This window comes from Natrix helvetica (genome assembly GCF_964273705.1).
Source record: "Natrix helvetica genome assembly, chromosome: 4".
Taxonomy (NCBI): Eukaryota; Metazoa; Chordata; class Lepidosauria; order Squamata; family Natricidae; genus Natrix; species Natrix helvetica.
This window is the reverse complement of record NC_138550.1, coordinates 164,442,086-164,462,631: the sequence shown is the minus strand read 5'-3', so window position 1 is coordinate 164,462,631 and position 20,546 is coordinate 164,442,086. Positions and strand designations below refer to the sequence as shown.

Sequence of the window (20,546 nt, the reverse complement as noted above, 5' to 3'; positions counted from 1 at the left end):
GGTCCATTTATTGATGAAGCAGAACCACCAAGCACATGTGGTTCTGGGGCAGCCAACCCAATGGCTGAATGAGTGGATGGATCTTTATAGGTTTCTGTGACTTTAAAGGTTGAAATATTCTGCAGGGGGCTCGTGTCTTTGGCTAAATGGTGGTGGGTAATTCTTATTGTGGCTGATGGCTAGTCCTATGTTAGTTGTTTTTTGGGTTTTTTTTTTTTTTAGGGTCAAGGCCAGCTTGCTTTAATCCTATCATTCTGCTTTGGTTAGCTGTCAAAATTGATGTAAGGGGTTTTGAAATACCCGTCTCTGCTGGCAGTATTTGCTTTGTTTATGAATGGAGCCATCTAGGTAGTTGGCGTCCTCTTTCAATAAGCTCGTTATCTCCTTAAGTGCTGGCACCTGCTGTGGGCTATTAAGAAAGACTGGGGGCTGCTTACTGCCTCTAAAAAAACATTTTTACGCACTGAACCAGCAGTCATGCCGGAAGCAACCCACCCCTAGCAATGCGTGCGTAACCCCCCCCACATGCCCCACCCCCTAAGCATGTGCATGCAATGCCCCACATGCCCCACCACCTAAGCATGTGCATGCAATGCCCATGCTCCTCCTGCCCCCCTGTGCATGCACACATGACCACCCGCGCCCCATTATGGCCCTAGCAGACCTCCCTGAAGCCACCTGGGACCAAAATGGGACCCGAATATCAGCTGGCCAGCGGGAGGCATGCACACATGTGCGTTGGAGCTGAGCTGGGCCGAAGGCTAGCGTGTTGGCAGAGAGGTCTCCACATGCCACCTGTGGCAGAGGTGCCACATGTTCGCCATCACAACCCTATATCATTCTGGACAAATGGCTGTCCAATCTCTCCTTAAAAGCTTCCAGCTCCCCACGACTTCTGGAGACAATCCATTCCACTGAGAAATGGTTCCAATTTTCAGGAAACTTTTTCATTTTTCAAGTCTTCATTTTATTTTATTTTATTCCCACTTGCACATTAATTTGCCTTTTTCAGAAGCTGCATTTTGAATAGAATAGAGTTGTAAGGGACCTTGGAGGTCCCCTAGTCCAACCCCCTGCTCAAGTAGGAGACCTTATACCCTTTCAGACAAATGGTTCTCCAACGTCTTCTTAAAAACTTCCAATGTTGGAGCATTCGCAACTTCTGGAGGCAAGCTGTTCCACTGACGAATTGTTCTCACTCTCAGGAAATTTCTCCTTACTTCTAGGTTGCTTCTCACCTTGATTAGTTTCCACCCATTGCTTCTTGTCCTGCCTACAGGTGCTTTGGGGGACAAGGCAATTAATCCGTATACATGCTGCTTTTCATCGTTGTTCCCAGTTTTGGTTTTAATAACCTCCTGTATATTGGAGTTCAGTCTTCTGAGATCACTTTTGGGATCCTGCTTTCTGTCCCAAGCTGATCTGGCAAGGAAGTGACATTGATTATCAGAAAAAGAAAATACAGAGAGAGAGAGAGAGAGAGAGAGAGAGAGAGAGAGAGGGAGGGAGGGAGGGAGGGAGGGAGGGAGGGAGGGAGGGAGGGAGGGAGAGAGAGAGAGAGAGAGAGAGAGAGACGGGGGAGAGGGAGAGGGAGAGGGAGGGAGGGAGGGAGGGAGAGACATTGATTTTTCACACTGATTTCTTCGCCTCCAGCATTCCAACTCCCCCAAAGGGAGTCTAGACTGGCAACTGTACTTCTTTGTTTATTCAATCAGTTCAAGCAAATCAGGGTATCCAAGCAGCAGAAGGATGTGGTCAAAGAGACAGGGGGAGGGGGTGATGTTGTTGTTGGAAACAGCAGTCCTCTCTGCAGCAGTTTAGAAAGCAAGGCGTGGATTTATATAGATAGCGACAGGCAAGCTGGAAACTTCCTTTGTAACATAAAGTCTCGGAGGAGGACTCCAGTGGCTTCAAGCTCAGAAGTTCCTCCAATTTTGACTTCGTTGCAATACACTGGTGGGAGATGGACATTGGAGGCCAAGCAAGGGCATGACTTTCCACCGGGCTTCTGTAAGTGTTGGATGCTTAAAGGCCATGCACTGGCTAAAGTTGCACCTTTTTTTAAAAAAAAAGCCTCCATCCACAAGTCTCTGGAGGCACAACACACATGTCCCAAGTAAACATCTTGAAATGTATTCTTGCAAATGCTTGCTTACCTGTTCTGTTCTCAGTCCTCCAGCATTTTAAACACGTTCATTCTGAGTCATCCAACATGCTAACCGTCAATAGTCTACTATAATAGTATACTATCCAGAATATATACAGATTAATAGAGTTGGACGGGACCTTGTAGATCATCTAGCCCAACCCTCTGCCCAAGCAGGAGACCCTACACCATTTCTGACAGATGGCAGTCCAGTCTCTTCTTGAAAGCCTCTAGTGATGAAGCTCCCACAACTTCTGAAGGCAACTTCTGCTCCTGGTTGATTGTTCTCCCTGTCGGAAAATTTCTCCTTATTTCCAGGTTGAATTTCTCCTTCCATCCATTATTCCTTGTCTGCCTTCAGGGGCTTTGGAGAATAGCTTGCCCCCCCCCCCGTCTTCCTCTCCATGGCAGCCCCTCAAATATTGGAAGACCACAGTTGAGCCCCAAATTTTTGTTGCTAGACAAGGCGGTTGAGTGAATGCCGCCCCATTTTGCAATGCTTTTGGCCATGGTTGTTAAAGGAAATCACGGCAGTTATTTTAAGTAAACCATGCAGTTGTTAAACAATTCTGGCTTCTCCCATTGACTTGTTGGAGGCCAGCTGGGAAGCTTACAAATGATGATCACATGACCATGGGGATGCTCCATTGCTTGTCAGTATGAAAAATTGTCATACCGTATTTTTCGGAGTATAAGACTCAGCAAGGTTCATGAAAATGGGCCCCTTTTTTAAAAAACAAAAGGGCATGAATAACCCTTAGGAGGCTTGTAGAGTGCTCCTGGGGGGTGCCCCCCCCAAAAACGAGCCAAAAACGGACCATTTTTCACAAAAACGGGCTCATTTTTTGTCAAAAAAAGGGCATGGGTAGCCTTTTGGAAGCTTATAGAGTGCTGCTGGGGGCTGGGGGGGGGCAAAAAGGGGCCTGTTTTTTGTTCATTTCTGCCCTACCCAGCCCCCAGGATCTCTCGGAAAGCATTCTAAAAGCTATGCACAGCCATTTTGGTGAAGGGGCGGAGTTTTAGGAGGCACAAAATGCTGTGTTCCATGTATAAGACGCACTGAGATTTTCAGCCTCTTTTTTGAGGGAAAAACGTGGGTCTTACACTCTGAAAAATATGGTAAGTCATTTTTTCCAATGTCATTATGTCATTTTGAATGCGACTAAATGAATGGTTGTATTTAATGCAGGGGTGTCAAACTCGCATCATCACAGCAGCATCACATGACCTATCGCAGTGATGGCTAACCTTTGTGCCATCGCGTGCCAAAAGCGGAGAGGGCACGGGGAGTCATGCGCACGCATGCCCACACCCATAATTCTATGCACCCTCCCCCCATGCATGCATGACACACATACCCGTGATCCCCGCATGCATGTGCGTGTGACCCCCCCCCACCTTCCCCCCACTTTTGGCACGCGATGGCAAAGTGGGCCCATTTTTCAACACCCTGGAGGCTCCAGAAGCTTCTCCAAAAAATGGCCTCCTCCCCCCCCCCCCCGAGGAGGCTCGAAACAGTTTATTTTCCGACTTCCAATTTGCGTGTTGGGCCATTTTTCACGCCCTGGAGGCTTCAGGGAAGCCTCCTGAAACCGCTGGAGGGTGAAAAATGGCCCAACACCCAAACAGGAAGTTCAGGAATGTACTTCTGGGTTGTCTGCTGGGCTTCGCTGAAGCCTCTGGCGGGCAAAAAACAGCCCAACACGCAAACTGGAAATCCATTCCTGAACTTCCGGTTTGTGTGTTGGGTATTTTTCGCCCTCCAGAGGCTTCAGGAAGCTTCCCTGAAGCCTCTGGAAGGCGAAAAACAACCGAAAACCAAGGCTGAAATCAGCTGGCCACCATGCACACGCCCGCTGTAGCTGACAGGGCAACGCCTTGCGTGCCCTCAGAAATGGTTCCTCATGCCACCTATGGCACGTGTGCCATAGGTTTGCATCACCGACCTATTTTTCCTTTGCTAAACCAGGTGGGGGAGGGGCCAGCACGTAACACATCCAGGCTGTAGGCCGCGAGTTTGATACCCCCTGCTCTAATGTATCAACTCAACCTAACATAGACCCAAAACCATATTCCAAGATATTTTTTCCCTTTATGACACAAGACTTAGGCAAACCCAGTTCTTTAGGAATTATCTGATCATCCAGAATCTCGAATGTCCAGTTTTAAACCCTGCCCTGCCCATCCCCCACCCTCTCATAACCCGAGAATTTAAGCTTTGGTGAACTTATTTGGTTTTTTCAGAAATCTAGCAAAGAATTAAGGTGGGATCCCACTGGAAATCATTTGCTGGATATCCTGAGCGGTTAAGGCTCCCGATGAGATTGCGTAATTAAATCTGATGGATTTTATTTAGAGAAAGGAATGTTCTATTCTATTTTAAAATACAGTCTTTATCCATGCTGGCTGGCGAATTCTGGGAGTTGAAGTCTACGCATTTTAAAATGAGTAGAAACACTGTTCTAAACTTTTGCTGCCATCTGGAACTTTGCCATCTGGAACTTTATAGACAGGACAAAAATTGCAAACAATCCAGATTGTCACAGCGCTTCAGAGGTGGGACAAGCAGAAAGCCAAAAGAAGTCTTTAAAGTATTTCCATTGATTTCGGGTTGGATGTCTTCCCTTTGATCATGCACTGTAGCTGGCATTTTCAGGCACACAATTTCTTACTAACAGAACGGATAAGGGGCTCCTGTTTCTCTTTGCTTTTTTTTCCCAATCACCGTTTTCTTTTCAAACCTGAAAACTGCAGTTTTTCACCCACTAAGCCTGAAAAACTGGAGAGAAAAAAAAAGCTGTAATGACGACAGTTGGAAGCCTTTAAAATTTCAAGGGCTTTTACTGGGGGACTCTGTTTTACCGTGACAATAAAATGTTCTGCACGCAACAGTGATTTTTATTGGAACACTTGAGCTGAAGGTATGTGCAGCCCCAGTGAAAGCGGAAATCGTTTTTCAACGTCGCAAGGAATGAGGGAGCTGGCAAATGGAAAAATGGAACCACAGAAATTCAGATTTTTTTTTCCAGCCTTCTGTGTAAAAGCTTCTATTTGCACAGGTGAATCTGTTTGCCGGTAGATCCGTGCTGTTAGCACTGAGCTTCTCAGACACTTGAAATCAGTGTTTTTCCAACTTGACACCTTTCAGTTGTGTGGACTTCAATTCCCCTTGCTCAGGGGTGGGTTTCAAAAAAAATTACTACCAGTTTGGTGGGTGTGGCTAGAGGGGGGGCATGTGACTGAGTGGGCGTGGCCAACTTGGCATCACTAACGCACACTCAGTCACATGACCAAGCCATGCCCACCGAAACAGTGGCGAAAAGTTTTGTCCAGGGGGAGGGGGCCTCCAACCTCGCCGGAGCTAAGAGAGCACCTGTAAACTACCCAGTAAGGAAAAAGGTTTTTGTCCTCCCCAGCCCCCAGGAACACTTTTCAGGCTTCAGCAGGGCTGGGGGGAGGCAAAAACACACCCGTTTTTGTGAAAAATAGGCAGAAAATGGGCCTTTTTTTTTCAAAAACGGGCATTTTTGCCTTTCCTCAGCTCTGCTGAAGCCTGCGGAGTGCTTCTGGAGGCTGAGGGAAGACAAAAACAGCTCCATTTTTGTGAAAAACATTATAATTATATAATATTATTTAAACATATGAGATTATTCTAATCATATTCTTTACATTCATCAAGTCTATATAACTCTGATAGTAAAACACATGTTTATATTCAGGTATGTTCTTTCATTATTTAATTGCTCAATGTTACCATTGTCTTATTTCTGTCAATCTTTGGTCCACTCTCTCATCTTCTCGTCATCTTCCTGATATTTCTGCTAATTCATCCCCCTCTTCCTATCCAGCTACCCACCAGTGGTGGGATTCAAATTTTTTTTTTACTACTGGTTCTTTGAGCATGGCTTGCTGGGCTTGGTGTGCGTGGCTTGGTGTGCATGGCAGGGGAAGGATACTGTAAAATCTCCATTCCCTCCTGATCAGCTGGGACTCTGGAGGCAGAGAATAGATAGGGGCAAGGCCAGCCACAGGTGGTATTTACCGGTTCTCTGAACTACTCAAAATTTCCACTACTGGTTCTCCAGAACCGGTCAGAACCTGATGAGTACCATCTCTGCTACCCACCCCAAACATTGTAAATGGTTTCTATGAATCAAATTAAACAGGCTGAACAATATAGTACTGATGCCTGACCGATTTCCTTTTCCAAGGGGAACTAAGTGGCCTCTTCACAGCATCTTTCCTAGTGCAAAACACATTGATGGAGTAAATCTAAGTTCACACCGCCTTAGCTACCATCAATAGAACTGTGCAAACATTGAATTGGCAGGTAGCTGCAGTGAAAAAATGACTTAGATCTGGACTTCTGAGGGTTGAAGCTAGCAAGCGGGGTGGGGTGGGGCAGGGGAGCTAAATATTAAGCAAACTCAGAAAAGGTGTTCACCATAAAAGCTGGGAAAAGAATAGCTAAGAGATTATTGATTTATAAAATTTGGCAGAAAAACCCCTAGAATTTTTTCAAGTTTGAAAGGCAGAGGATTGGATTCCGACAAATTGATCTTCTGCACACTTATCACTCCTTTTGTATCCACAATAAAAGCTGTTTATTTAGCCCTGCTGTGCATTTGAGGCTTCTGCGCTTAGTTGTTGAGTGGGGAATTGAATCTTTAAGAGGAGCATTAGTCCTAGATCTGACAGCACGGTGTTATTCATATGTTGAGATGTTGTGGAGAGCAAGACAAGGGAGGTTACAGGATGGGGCCTGCAAAATGAAATGGCAGAGAATTGTAATCGGATTAAACCATGAATCTTCGAGCGCTGCCTAGCAAAAATGCTAGCAGTTTGTGGCTGTAGTAGAATAAGAAAACAACACCGAACATTGTTGGAATAAATATTAGAGAAAGTGCCAATCAACAGACTCACTAGTAAGGAACCTTTTCTACCCACTCTCCTATGGACGCAATTGTAAAAGCATTAGGAATGGAGACAGCGGTTGAGGGCTGATCCTGTCTTTCTCCATGAGTTTGGAAGATAGAATTTTTCATTTCAGCTTCTCTCCTTTGGAAGAACAGAGTCCATTCTTCTTTCAACTCCCCTCCTGCCTCTTTTCTTCCGCCTCCATTCCTCCCTCTCTCCCCTCCTCCTTCTCCTTCATTTCTCCTCTTTTCTCCTTCTCCCACTTCTTCTCCCCCTCCCTTTCTCTCCTTTCCTTTCATCATTTTTTTCCACCTACCCCAAGGCAGAAATCTTGGAAATTAAGGCTATTAGAATCCAGTTTTTTTTCCTCTTAAAAAAAGTAAATCTCTCTGCAAATAACTTTTTGCAATACATATGTAAGCACTTTTTAAAGTAACGTCATTTCACTTTATGTATACAATTTTCAGAATAAGGTCCTTTTTAATACTTTTCCGTAAATCAATCTCTCCCTCTCTCTCTCCCTCCCTCCCTCCCTCCCTTTTTTCTTCCATCTTTCCATCCTTCCAACTTTCTCTCCTTTCCTTTCACCTTCTCTCCTTCCCTCCCTCCCTCTCTGTGCACCAAAGTCGTATCAAACAGCAAAGTTCTAACAAATCCACTTAAAAATACTTGTCACATTTCTCCCTTATTCTTAGTGAGCAAACTTTGGTTTTATTTCTGCCTTTTCTGCCTAGGGTCTAATCACACATCCATCAATCATTTCTCCATGCACTCAATTCCCTTGTAAACCCAACAAGCCCTTTGTGCAACCTTGAAAAATGAAAGTACATTTTCACATCTTAGTCCAGCTTTGCATTTAGCAGCTTTCTTGGAGACTTTCACCTTCCAATATTATATACTGTATTGGGGGGGGGGTCCTTGGTGCCTCTGAATTTGGTTGTTTTCTTGCAGGCACTTCATTACTCAAACTAGATAACTTCATCCATGAAATGATGATATTACTTAGTTTGGATAATGAAATATCTGCAAAAAAAACTCCCCAACCAAAACAACCAAGCTCAGAAAGCACCAAGGGCCCCTCATTTCAACTCTGAGCTACAAATATTCTCCTTTATTGATATCAAATACGCACAAGAACACACACAGTACACCATTGGGCACTAAATAGAGCCATCATGTCACAGTCACAAAACATAGCCCAAAACTGCTTGATGGTAGTAAATCTTTGCTGAAGAATCAGGTTGGTTTCTATTTTGACGTGAACTAAGTTGGAAGGTTTCACAGAACTTTGGCTTTGATATTGAAACACGTGGTTGCCAGAAAAGTGGCCTTGGAAACGGACAAAGGCAGAATAAAATTCTGAAGCTCAGTTGCAAATTTTTGTGGGAACACATGACCAGGCCAGGCACTTGCAGTTACCATTTCTTGGGAATAAGACGGAGAGGAGAAAAAAAATGTGCATTCTTTACCCACGGAGAATTTTGACTGGTGACTGTATGATGACATTTAGGAGCAGGCGAGACCTGCATTTTTTCCAGATTTGGCATAGCCACTTTTGAAAGTATTATTATTATTTTCATCGTATTGCCTGAAGCTTCAAATCTTTCTCTTGTTCTTATGAAAGTTTGGAATAAATAGTTCCTCTAAAATGTTTTCCTGCCAATTCGTGTTGTATATCGAAAGCTTATGCACCAAAGACAAATTCCTTGTGTGTCCAATCACATTTGGCCAATAAAGAATGATACTCTACTCTACTCTACTCTACTCTACTCTACTCTACTCTACTCTACCCTACCCTACCCTACCCTACCCTACCCTACCCTTCTCTACTCTACTCTACTCTATATTCTGTTCTGTTCTGTTTTATTCTATTCTATTCTACATTCTATTCTATTCTCTCTTCTCTCCCCTTCTACTCTATTCTACTCTACATTCTATTCCAGTGTTTCTCAAACTTGGCGACTTTAAGTCCTGTGGACTTCAACTCCCAGAATCCCCCAGCAAACATAGCTGGCTGGGGAATTCTGGGAGTTGAAGTCCACAGGACTTAAAGTCGCCAAGTTTGAGAAACACTGTTCTATTCTATTCTATTCTATTTTACTCTACTCTACCCTACTCTACTCTACATTCTATTCTGTTCTGTTCTATTCTTTCAGAGAATGAAGTGTATACTTTTCCAGTCATGTTCCAATCCTGCTTGCTATTGTTCCTCATTCCCTTAATACCAACTTGTTTTACCAGTTTTTTATTATTTTTATTTCAGAGAAATTAATTGACTTCATCCAGAAAGGCTTTGTGATCCTTTTCCCAACTTTAATTAATGAAATGTAACAATATATCCCCAGGAATGTGATTGATTCTGCTATAAGGAAGAGAACTGAACCAAGTTAAATAATTGGAACGTACAAGATTTCTTTTCTCCTGACTTCATTTATCTATTTTTATTTATTATTTTAAATTTATCTCTGTGTTAATCGTCTATCTCCAGCCTTTTTTTTTGTAAACATTCAAGGTAGCTTGCTATAATTACACATAAATTAAAAAATAGAAACAGTCACATCAATGTCACTGTTAATTAAACTATATTGAAGTTAATATATAAAGTTAAAATATAATTAAAAATTAAATAAAATTAAAGTCAGTATCTTTAGAATTAGTTCACAGCTAAGAATATTTTTTCCTAAGCTGAATTTTCAAGAGCAAATAGCAAACAGCAGTGTGATCTTAAGAACAAGTAATTTAAATTAAATGAAATTTAGATTTGCTTTAAATTAAATGCACTGTAACGCAGCTGTTCTCTGTGTATTTAATGCCTTTCCTTCCTTGTCAAATTAAACATTAAAACCTGACAACAATTTTGGAGAGAGCTAAAAGAGTTCCATTCAGTATTTTTCAATTTGTTTATTTTATAACAAGATTCAAAGAAAATACCTAAAATAGCACACTAACTGGTGGGGGGGGGGGGGAACCAAGAAAGACAAACTGTAAATAGAAATGAAAAGACAAACACAATTAATGATAAACCATAATAAACAAAACCTAAAAAGGAAAACTATCCAGGGTAACTGGAAAACTATTTAAAACTTTTTGGTAAAAGGGAAAAAGTAAATTTGATTAACAGGCAGAATAACACAAGAGTATAACTGCTTTTGGTGTCCCTTTATTATGGTAAGGGGACATGGTGACTCAGTGGCTAAGATGCTGAGCTTGTCGATCAGAAAGGTCAGCAGTTCGGCGGTTGGAATCCCTAGCGCCGTGTAACAGAGTGAGCTCCTGTTACTTGTCCCAGCTTCTGCCAACCTAGCAGTTCCAAAGCATGTAAGAATGCAAGTAGAAAAATAGGAACCACCTTTGGTGGGAAGGTAACAGCGTTCCGGGGACATCTTCGGACAGCGCTGGCTCTTCGGCTTTGAAACAGAGATGAGCACTGCCCCCTAGAGTCAGGAATGACTAGCACATATGTGCGAGGGGAACCTTTACCTTTACCGTACCTTATTATGATAAGACTTAATTCAAAATAATTAGGGAACAATCCTAATATTTGTAGTCCAGAGTTTTTCAATCTTAGCCCCTGGAAGATGGATGGAGTTCTACTTCTACCCATCCGCAGTGTTGCTGCCTTCAATGTGTTCTACCCATCTGCAGTATTGCTGGCTGGGGAATTCTGGGAATTGAGGTCCACTGACTTTGAGGTCAAGGTTGAGAAATGTTGCAGTAGTCTATTCTGACTGTCAAATTTCACGGAGGTTTGTCAAAGTTAAAATCTGTTTCGTAAGTAGGCCGAGAGGATGAAAACAACAGAGCGGGTAAATCAACACCTGTTTAATTAAGAATATCACCTTCTCTATTTTGTCTTTTTCATGGTAAAGATGCCAGGATTAAATCTAATATCCCTTTGCCTGTGTGGGTCATTAAAAGTCTCCGGTTGCAGATCAAATGTTAAATGAACTGGTCTTTTAATTATTGTCGGTGCCCAGGAATTTTAACCCCACTGAGCAAGATTAACTATTCACCATTATTTGTTTTCCTTTTCTTTGAACTGATGTCACATTGAATGAGAGGAGAAATGGCTGTCTAAAAGTCATTAAAAAATCTTTCTTTGGAATGATTAATGACCAAAACACATGGAATTAAACTGCTAAGACTCCTTTAAAGGCAGCTATAATTTCACATTAAAACAAGTTTTTAGGGTGGCCACTTATCTAATCCTGTAGATAAAGAAAGGCTAACATCAAAGAACTACTGATGTTGCTGGACGTCAGGTAGCTTATAAACGTAGTAAATTATTAATATTATTATTTCTAATATTTTCTAGAACTATTCCTCTCCTGGCATGTCTATAAGAAAGAACAGTTCGCTTTCCACTTGCAAGAACAATCCATCTGATTTTGTAGCTTGCTTTGAGGGTAATCTTACTTACCGTATTTTTCCGAGTATAAGACCAACCTCCCCCCCCCCCAAAGAGCGTGGAAATGTTGGTGTGTCTTATATACCGAATACAGCCATTTTTGGCCTCCTAAACTCCCGCCCCCGCATCCCATTTTTGTGAAAAATGGGCAAAAAATAAGCCCATTTTCATGAAACCAAAGACATTTTTGCGTTCCCACAGCCCCCAGAAGCACTCTGCAGGCTTCAGCAGGGCTTGAGGGAGGCAAAAATGCCCCTGTTTTTAATGAAAAATGGCCTGTTTTCCACTTGTTTTTCACAAAAACGGGAGCGTTTTCGCCTTCCCCCAGCCCTGCGGAAGCCTGCAGAGTGCTCCTGGGGGCAGGGGAGGACAAAAACTTTTTTTCCTTACTTACCACTTCGAAATCTTGATGTGTTTTATACACCTGTGCATCTTATAGTCTGATAAATATGGTACTACATTACATTACTACATATGGTACTACATTTTTCCTGTGCGTCCATTCATATGGCATAAGACACATGTGTACCGAAGAGATAGATGCAAATGTGTAGACACAATACAAAACAAAATTATACATACACATACATTATATTATTATTTTTATTTCCAAAATATGAAGTCTAAATTCTTAAAAAGAAAGAGGGGGAAAAAAATCAACTGGTAGCCTCTTACACCAGTTTGTTTATGGACCAAACTTACACCAGTTTGTTTATGGACCATTCAAAGTTTCAAGGGCACTGAAAAAAGTGACTGATGACAGGTGTTTTTTTTTTTTTTACATTTACAAGCATTACAGCTTCCCCATGGTCACGTGATCCAATTTTGGATGCTTTTTTTATGACAGTTGCAGTGTCCCGGGGTCATGTGATCAACTTTTGTGACTTTCTGACCGGCAAAGTCAGTGGGGAAGCCAGATCCACTCAACAACTGTGCCAAGAAAGGCCATAAAACGGGACAAAATTCACACGGAATGTTTCACTTAGCAACAGAAATGTAAGCCTCAGTTGGGGTCTCTCACTGTGAATTGTATCTCTAGAAAGAGTGCAGAGAACAGCAACAAAGATGATTAGGGGACTGGAGACTAAAACATATGAGGAACGGTTGCAGGAACTGGGTATGTTTAGCTTAAGAGAAAGAAGGACTAGGGGAGACATGATAGCAGTCTTCCAATATCTCAGGGGTTGCCAGAAAGAAGAGGGAGTCAAACTATTCTCCAAGGCACCTGAGGGTAGAACAAGAAGCAATGGGTGGAAACTAATCAAGGAGAGAAGCAACTTAGAACTGAGGAGAAATTTCCTGACAGTTAGAACAATTAATCAGTGGAACAGCTTGTCTCCAGAAGTTGTGAATGCCCCAACACTGGAAGTCTTTAAGAAGATGTTGGATAACCATTTGTTTGGAATGGTATAGGGTTTCCTGCCTAGGCAGGGGGTTGGACTAGAAGATCTCCAAGGTCCCTTCCAACTCTGCTATTGTATTGTATTGTATTGGGTGGGTGCCCGAAGGGAGGTTCAACCAATATCATTGTACACACATTGTACTCTGACAATAAAGGTTTGAGTTAATTAATTAATGACACCTAAATGAAGATAGGCAGACAAACAAACAGCTTTGGACATGCCTCCCAGCAAAATCTGATCCGATCTTCCACTCAAATGTTTCCGCATTCCAAGTTTGTTTTTCTTTCTTTCTTCCATATTCTTAACCAGCGGGTTTGGTCTGAGGTCTGAATTCTTGCCAGAGGCCAAATGAGCAGAACAGCTGCCGTTCCTGTCTCATCTCTAATTTTGCCTCTGGAAATAGCATGAGCCGAACTCCCAGCTGACTCTGACTCACTTGCTCTCCAAATTGGCACTTGGTTTATGGAGACACAAGTGGTGAAATGAAAGTTACAGGGTCCGATTTTTATCAGCAGACAAGCCATCACTGTAATTGTTTCGTCCTTCCTTGTAATTTTGCTGTAGACAAAACAAGGGTAAAATACTAGCTGGTTTTAGATCTGCATAAGGGCCTTTGTACGATCGTTAACATTTTCAAAAAGCTCGCTTAATTGGTTTGCTGAGTTGTGGAAACTTGCCATTTTACTTAACCTTTTATGAGAGTAATAGAGTTTTTTTTTTCATGAATGGGTATAAAAGTCTGTAGAAATTGTCAGTCATCCAGGTCATGGTTGTCCCAAAAGGTGCTTTTTCAGGAGGCCACTGGACTTTCTTATTTTTTCTTTGAAGACATTTCGCTTCTCCTCCAAGAAGCTTCTTCAACTCTGACATTCCCCGCCATCCTGTCAGAGCTGAGGAAGCTTTTTGGATAAGCGAAATGTCTTCAGAGAAAAAAAAAACAAGAAAGTCCAGTTGCCTCCTAAAAAAGCACCTTTGCGACATTCATAAATGAGTCTAAAAATGTTTTTCCTGTTTTTTCCATCCATCAAAAATTCACATTTGATGGCAGTGGACAAGAAAAAAAATGCAAACAAACAAAGAAACAAACCAAGACCAAGGGTTGAAGTGAGGGGACCTTGGTGCTCTCTGACCTTATGTTGAGGGCTCCTTGGCATTCTTTGAGCTGGGTTGTTTCCTTGCAGATGTTTCATGACCCAACTAGGTAACATCATCAGGGCTAGAAGGGAGTTGTGTTTGCAAGGAGGAGGAGGAAGACAATCACTTTGGGTCTTTGTGCTCTCTTAGGTTGGTTGTTTTATTGCAGATGTTTCATCACCTAACTAGGTAACATCAGCAGTGGTAGAAGGGAGTGGGGTTTGTGGAGAGGAGGAGGAGGGAGGGAGGAGGAGAGGGAGGAGGAGGATTGGGGTTTGCAAGGAGGAGGAGGAGGACAATGACTTTGGGTCCTTAATGCTCTCTGGGCTTAGTTGTTTTCTTGCAGATGTTTCATGACCCAACTAGGTAACATCATCAGGGCTAGAAGGGAGTGTGGTTTGTGGAGAGGAGGAGGAGGAGGAGGAGGAGGAGGAGGAGGAGGAGGAGGAGGAGGAGGAGGAGGAGGAGGAGGAGGAGGAGGACAATGAGTTTGGGGTCGTTGGTGCTCTCTAAGCTTGGCTGTTTTCTTTGAGACATTTCATTATCCATCTAAGTAACATCATCAGTGTTAGTGAGGAATGGGGTTAGCTGTCATTTTATATTCTAATGGATTGCCCTGTCAGCATTGATGGGAGTGACTTACAATAACTTTATTGCCACTTTAATTGTACACTAATTGGCATACATTACATTGACATTTCATTGCAAAGGGTCATCGCCTTCAATATACACTACCCAAACACTTCGAAAGAAAGAAAGAAATAGAAACATTATGCATACACCCACATGTATTATATGACACAGAGAATCAACACAGTCTAGTTCAAATGTATAAAAGTACACGGCGAGAGAAACAAATCGTGTGAGTTTACCAGACAGATGGCATAGGGAACAAAGCTGTCACAGACTCTGGTAATCCTGCTAGAAATGCTTCCATGCCTCCTCCCAGAGGGGAGCAACCGTCGTGATCTTGGCAGTTCCTTGAATAGGCTATTTACTGGTCACTTGTCTGGCAGTTCCTTGATTGGAGTTATTGTTTATTATTCATTTATTTAAGAAACTTATTTGCTGCCCATTTCATAACCCACAACTCTGGGCAGACTCTTATTGATTGTTGGTTTAGTACTAGTTAGGCCAGTGATGGGCCTTTTTGTCCTCACGTGCCCAAATGTGTGGGCCTCCCTGAAGCATCTTGGGACCAAAAATGGGCTGTGGGGGATGTGCCTCACCCTCCCACGCTTCCCTCGCCCCCACAGCAGAGACCCAAAAATCAGCTGGCTGGCGGGAGGCACAAGCACAAATGTGCCTCCTCCTCATGTCACCTGTGCAGTGGTGGGTTTCAAATTTTTTTAGAACCTCTTCTGTAGGTGTGGCCTGTTTTGTGGGAGTGACTTGCTAGCCATGTGACCGAGTGGGAGTGGCTTGACAGTCATGTGACTGGGTGGGCGTGGCAAACTTGTAAAATGTGGTGAAACTCACTTAACAACACTCTTGCTTAGCAACCAAAATGCCGGCTCAGAAACTCTGGCATTTGAAGCACGCAAGTCTTAAAGCTGTTAAGTTACAAGACCCTTGCACTTAGAAAAAAAAAACCAGGGGTGTTCAAACTTGACAGCTTTAAGACTTGTGGACTTCAACTCCCAGAATTCCTCCTCCAGTCATGTTGGCTCAGAAACTCTGGCATTTGAAGCACGCAAGTCTTATAGCTGTCAAGTTACAAGACCCTTGCACCCCTAACCCTTTAGAAAAAAAACGCCCAGGGATGTTCAAACTTGACAGCTTTAAGACTTTAAGGTTTAGGTAGGACTCTTAGAGGTGGGCAGGGCGATTGGTGAGCCAGCCAATCAGTGAGCAGCAGGAGGGGCAAGCGTGGTGCGGACGGGCAGGGGAAGGGAGCTGGAACCAGATCTAAACAGCACAGTAGATTTGTGGAACCTCTTTTATAGAAGAGGTTAGAACTGGCCAGAACCCACCCCTTCACCTGTGACACATGGACCATAGCTTCGCCATCACGGGACTAGGGATGACATGATAGCAGTGTTCCAAAGAAGAGAGGGGTATGTCAAACTATTTTCTAAAGCACCAGAGAGCAGGAGAAGAAGCAATGGATGGAAACTCATCAATGACAAAAGATAAAATTAGGGAGAAATTTCCTGACCGTAAGAACAATGAATAGTTCGCTGTGAATTAATCTGCCTACGTACGTTGGCAATTGTTGCAATTAATTAATGATCCCAGACATTGGACTCAGTCTTGCAAGCTTGAGTGCCTGCTCTACTAGAGGATCATTTTTCTCCGGGGACATGACTTCGCTTTGGTCTCTCTCAACCTTTGAGTTTCCCGTGTCTCGTTCCTCTTCATTTCCTCAAATCAATTCTGGAGCTCAGTTCTTTGAAGCCCAGCTGGAAGGCAAAGGAACTTATACATTTTGACTCAAAACTTGTTAGCGAGGGAGGAAGCTGTTTTTCTTGGCACTGGCCATTCGAATGCCTGATGAATGAACAGGGAATGAAAGCTGGTTAGGCACAGTTTTATAAATCATGTTTGCCCTCTGTGTCTGAAGGTGTTATTTTCAATTTTGGTTGTGGTTTTAATAATTGCGGTCGATGTGCTTTACCAAAAACCACGTGGAAACCGCAGGAATGGATGTAGTATGAATACATCAATTATGAAAATGGTATTACTTGGAACAGCACAAATATTATGAAAACATCGTTAAATACTCCAGATCCTTGGGAAAGATCCAATAGTTTAAAAAAAAGCTTTTTTAAAAAAGGGTCACAACTTATATATATAAATAGCAATCCTCCTCCTCTTCCTCCTCCTCCTCCTATCCACAAACCCCACTCCCTTCTAGCACTGAGGATGTTCCCGAGTTGGGTCGTGAAATGTCTACAAGAAAACCACCAAGTTCAGAGAGAGAACTAAGACCTCACTCTCCTCCTCCTCCTCCTCCTCCTCCTCCTCCTCCTCCTCCTCCTCCTCTTCCTCTCCTCCTCCTCCTCCTATCCACAAACCCCACTCCCTTCTAGCACTGAGGATGTTCCCGAGTTGGGTCATGAAATGTCTACAAGAAAACCACCAAGCTCAGAGAGAGAACTAAGACCTCACTCTCCTCCTCCTCCTCCTCCTCCTCCTCCTCCTCCTCCTCCTCCTCCTCCTCCTCCTCCTCCTCCTCCTCCACCTCCCCCCCAATAGTTATGTTCAGCTCTATAGAATTCTTCATCTATTTGTATCCAAAGAAGTTCAACTCATGAGAATTTTAGTAGTGTTTACCTCCTCCAACTTTGGTGTTTTCCAAGAAAAAAAAATGGATCTTTAAAAAGCAAGTGTGCCTCCTATTGCCACGTTGAAATCAATGATGTGTTTCACATTACAAGGAAGGGAGGGGGAAATTCTTTACCAACTCTGATAGACTGCTGGAAAAAGCCAGCAGAGAGTTGAGGAAAGGAAAGGAGAAAGGAGAAAAGAGAAAGGAGAAGAAAAGGGAAAAAGGAAAAAAGGAAGGGGAAATGAAATGAAAGGGGAGGGTGAGAAGAGGAGGGGAGGGGAGGAGAAAGGACAGGACAGGACACGGAAGGGAAAGAAAGGAAAACGATTACTCAGAGATGGACTAAGCTGGACGAGTCTGTTTTGGATGCTTTGGGACTTCTTTCTGTATTTTGCCAACTGCTGTGGCTTTTTCTTGTATCACAAGTCATCACACGCTATCTTATATTCTGTTTCGATTCATCCCCCTTAACTATTGCTTCTTAGCTGAAAGTCAATAGATGTGACTGTTAACCACTTTATGCACATCTGGAAACCCTGAAAACATTTGGGAGATGAATGAAGAAGCAAACTGCTCTCCTTCTAACAGGGCGAAAAGATGCCATAGTTATAAACACCAGGCTGTTGCATGAATTGGTTTGGAATGTTTCATTCCTTTCCCTCTTGCATGTATTTATGTAACTGTTTATTCGTACCGGTGGTGTACCATAATCTGGTCATAATTGTTAGATGTGCAGTATCTTGCATTGGTTGAACAAACATACGCTTTGGTGATGCCGGCGGTACTTATTTATTTTTGCTATCCAAAATTACGTGCCTGATCTTGGTCAATCAGTTTTGGTTTCTTTGTTAGGATATGTGTGCTATTTCTTTTGCTTCTCAGTCAGCTGTTGTGGCCTTGTGGGTTCATTTTGCAAACAACATAATGCCTGGTTTCATGATTGCATAAGGTAGGGCAGAATTATTGCAGAGTTCAGCAGGCAGCAGAGAGTTAAGGCCTTCCCCCTCAAAGGGCAACGGTATATGTCAGAGGGCAAGCATCCTTAGAATGAGATTAGTGAGTTAAAAGAGGCATGTCCTAGATGAAAATAGTGTGTCAAAATAGTGCTATGAACTAGGTGACCCTAATTTGTTTGAGTGCTATACATTGATATGCATGGCTTAGCACTTATTTAGCTAGCTGCCTTCAGTTGTTGGTGGTTTGCTTTCTTCAGACTCACAAAATAACTGAATTGGAAAGGACTTTGGAGGTTTTCTAGTTCAACTCCCCTGCTCAAGCAGGAGACCCTAACCCTATGAGGGCCAACTTACGGCGTGCATGCCACAGGTGGAAGGCAGAGCCCTCTCTGTCAACCCTGAAGCTGGCCTGGCCGAAGCCATCTTGGAGCTTCAGAGCTGAGGGATAGGGAGGTGGAATTAGAGATAGTTAAGGTTGTGTAGTCAACATAAAATACTTTCTCTTGGGAACCAAGGACATTCTCACTCCTGGTCGGAGGAAGGAAGAGTGATGTCACCAGACCTCCAGACTGTGCATTGATTGGACCATGTGACTTATTGTTTGGGATTAAGGGGAAAACTTTTACTTTCAATTATTAGATGAAGACCGCAGGACCCTTCAGAGTAAGTTTTCACCAGATCTGTGCCAATACGATATTTCCAATAAAGCTATTTTCTTTTAGGAATCTACCTGCCTTGGAGTTTTGCTTGATGTGGGATTGTTACTTGGAACCCAGGCATCTGTCTTGGTGTGGAAAGATATTTTATTATCTAGCTAACTGCTGTGTTATGCAAGGGTTATTTCCCAAAAAGGAGAAGGAGAGGAAAATTAAAAAAAAAAGCAATCTGTTTCCAGTGGAAACCACAGCTGGTGTATTTATCTCTTGGAATAGTGGTAGGCCGGTCTTTCCTTGAGGGTCTCTGGGCTTTGGAAGGTCAGCATAGATCACAAATTCTGCAGAGACTTCCCTAGGCATTCCAATATAGCTTCTCCAGTACAATGATCCAGAAATGTAGCCTGCCTTGCTATATTTATAATCTATTAGCCGATAGCATTGCCCGGGTATTGATTTATAGGTAATTTCTAATGTAGGATTTCCCCCCTTACCAGAGGGAGCTCCCCAGTGGAGTACTGTGAAGCCATTACCATGGCAACTCCACTGCGCTGCACAGTAGAAGCCATTCTATGGCAGTTCAGTAGAAGCCATTTTAAGCCACTACAGGCTGCATTTTAACAGAACACACCCACCCACGAGGGGTGTTAGGGGTGTCGTACCCCCAAAGTATTTGTTTTCAGAGAGAAAATCATCTGTGTATCAAGTTTGATTGAAATTGATACGTGTGTGTGTTTGTGTGTGTGTTTGAATTCTGTGCTGTTGATTGCAGTTAATTATGTTCTGCCTTGCCAATCTGATGTGAATGGTTTGGATCTTGTGTTGGAAAGCAAGGACATGCGGTCAGGGGAGGCAGGGGAGGCAGAGCCTCACCGCTCTCATCATGAAAATAAAAAAAAAGGGAAAAGGGAAAAGGCGCTGAGGAGCCTTCTGCACACGTGGTCCGGGAATGGGACCACGTGTGCAGGAGGCTCCTCTAGCCTCAGCCTCCCTCCTGCACACGTGGTCCCATTCTCCGCCTTCCTGAGTCAACATGAAGGGGACCGCGGAGCATGAGCCGCGGTCCCGCAGAGCACGCTCCGTGGTCCCCTTCATATTGACTCAGGAGTCAGGAAGGAGGAGAATTGGACCACGTGTGCAGGAGGCTGAGGCAGCTTCAGCCTCCTGCACATGTGGTCCCATTCTCCGCCTTCCTGAGTCAACATGAAGGGGACCGCGGAGTGCGAGCCGTGGGGAGCGCAAGCTGCGGTCCCCTTCATGTTGATTCAGGAAGGCGGGGAATGGGACCATGTGTGCAGGAGGCTGAGGTAGCTGAGTCAACATGAAGGGGACCGCGGCTCGCGCTGATGATGTCACCAGCCTCACCAGCCATAAACCTCAACGCACATCACTGTTGGAAAGAGTGTAAATCCTATCCAATGTTATTTTTTTCCTCCTGATGGCTCCTTGATTTGAGTGCCAGACTTCCAAGAATTCCTGCCTCTTCTGCTTTTTGCTTGGTTGATTCTTTCTCTATTATTCCAGTCAAATATGTGGGTGATTTTAAGGGAATAGATAACTATGAATTATTCTGGTGTTGGGTTTTTTTGCCGTTTATGTGCTCATTGTTACTTTACTATAATTGGGGCCTTATTTATCCTGTGTGGTGTAGGTTGCAA

General features: G+C 43.3%; 1 protein-coding gene across 1 annotated transcript in view; it reads left to right on the top strand.

The window, feature by feature from the left end:
* Nucleotides 1–20,546, top strand: part of COL22A1 (collagen type XXII alpha 1 chain) — a 238,177-nt gene that overhangs the window by 47,138 nt on the left and 170,493 nt on the right. The window lies entirely within an intron of this gene.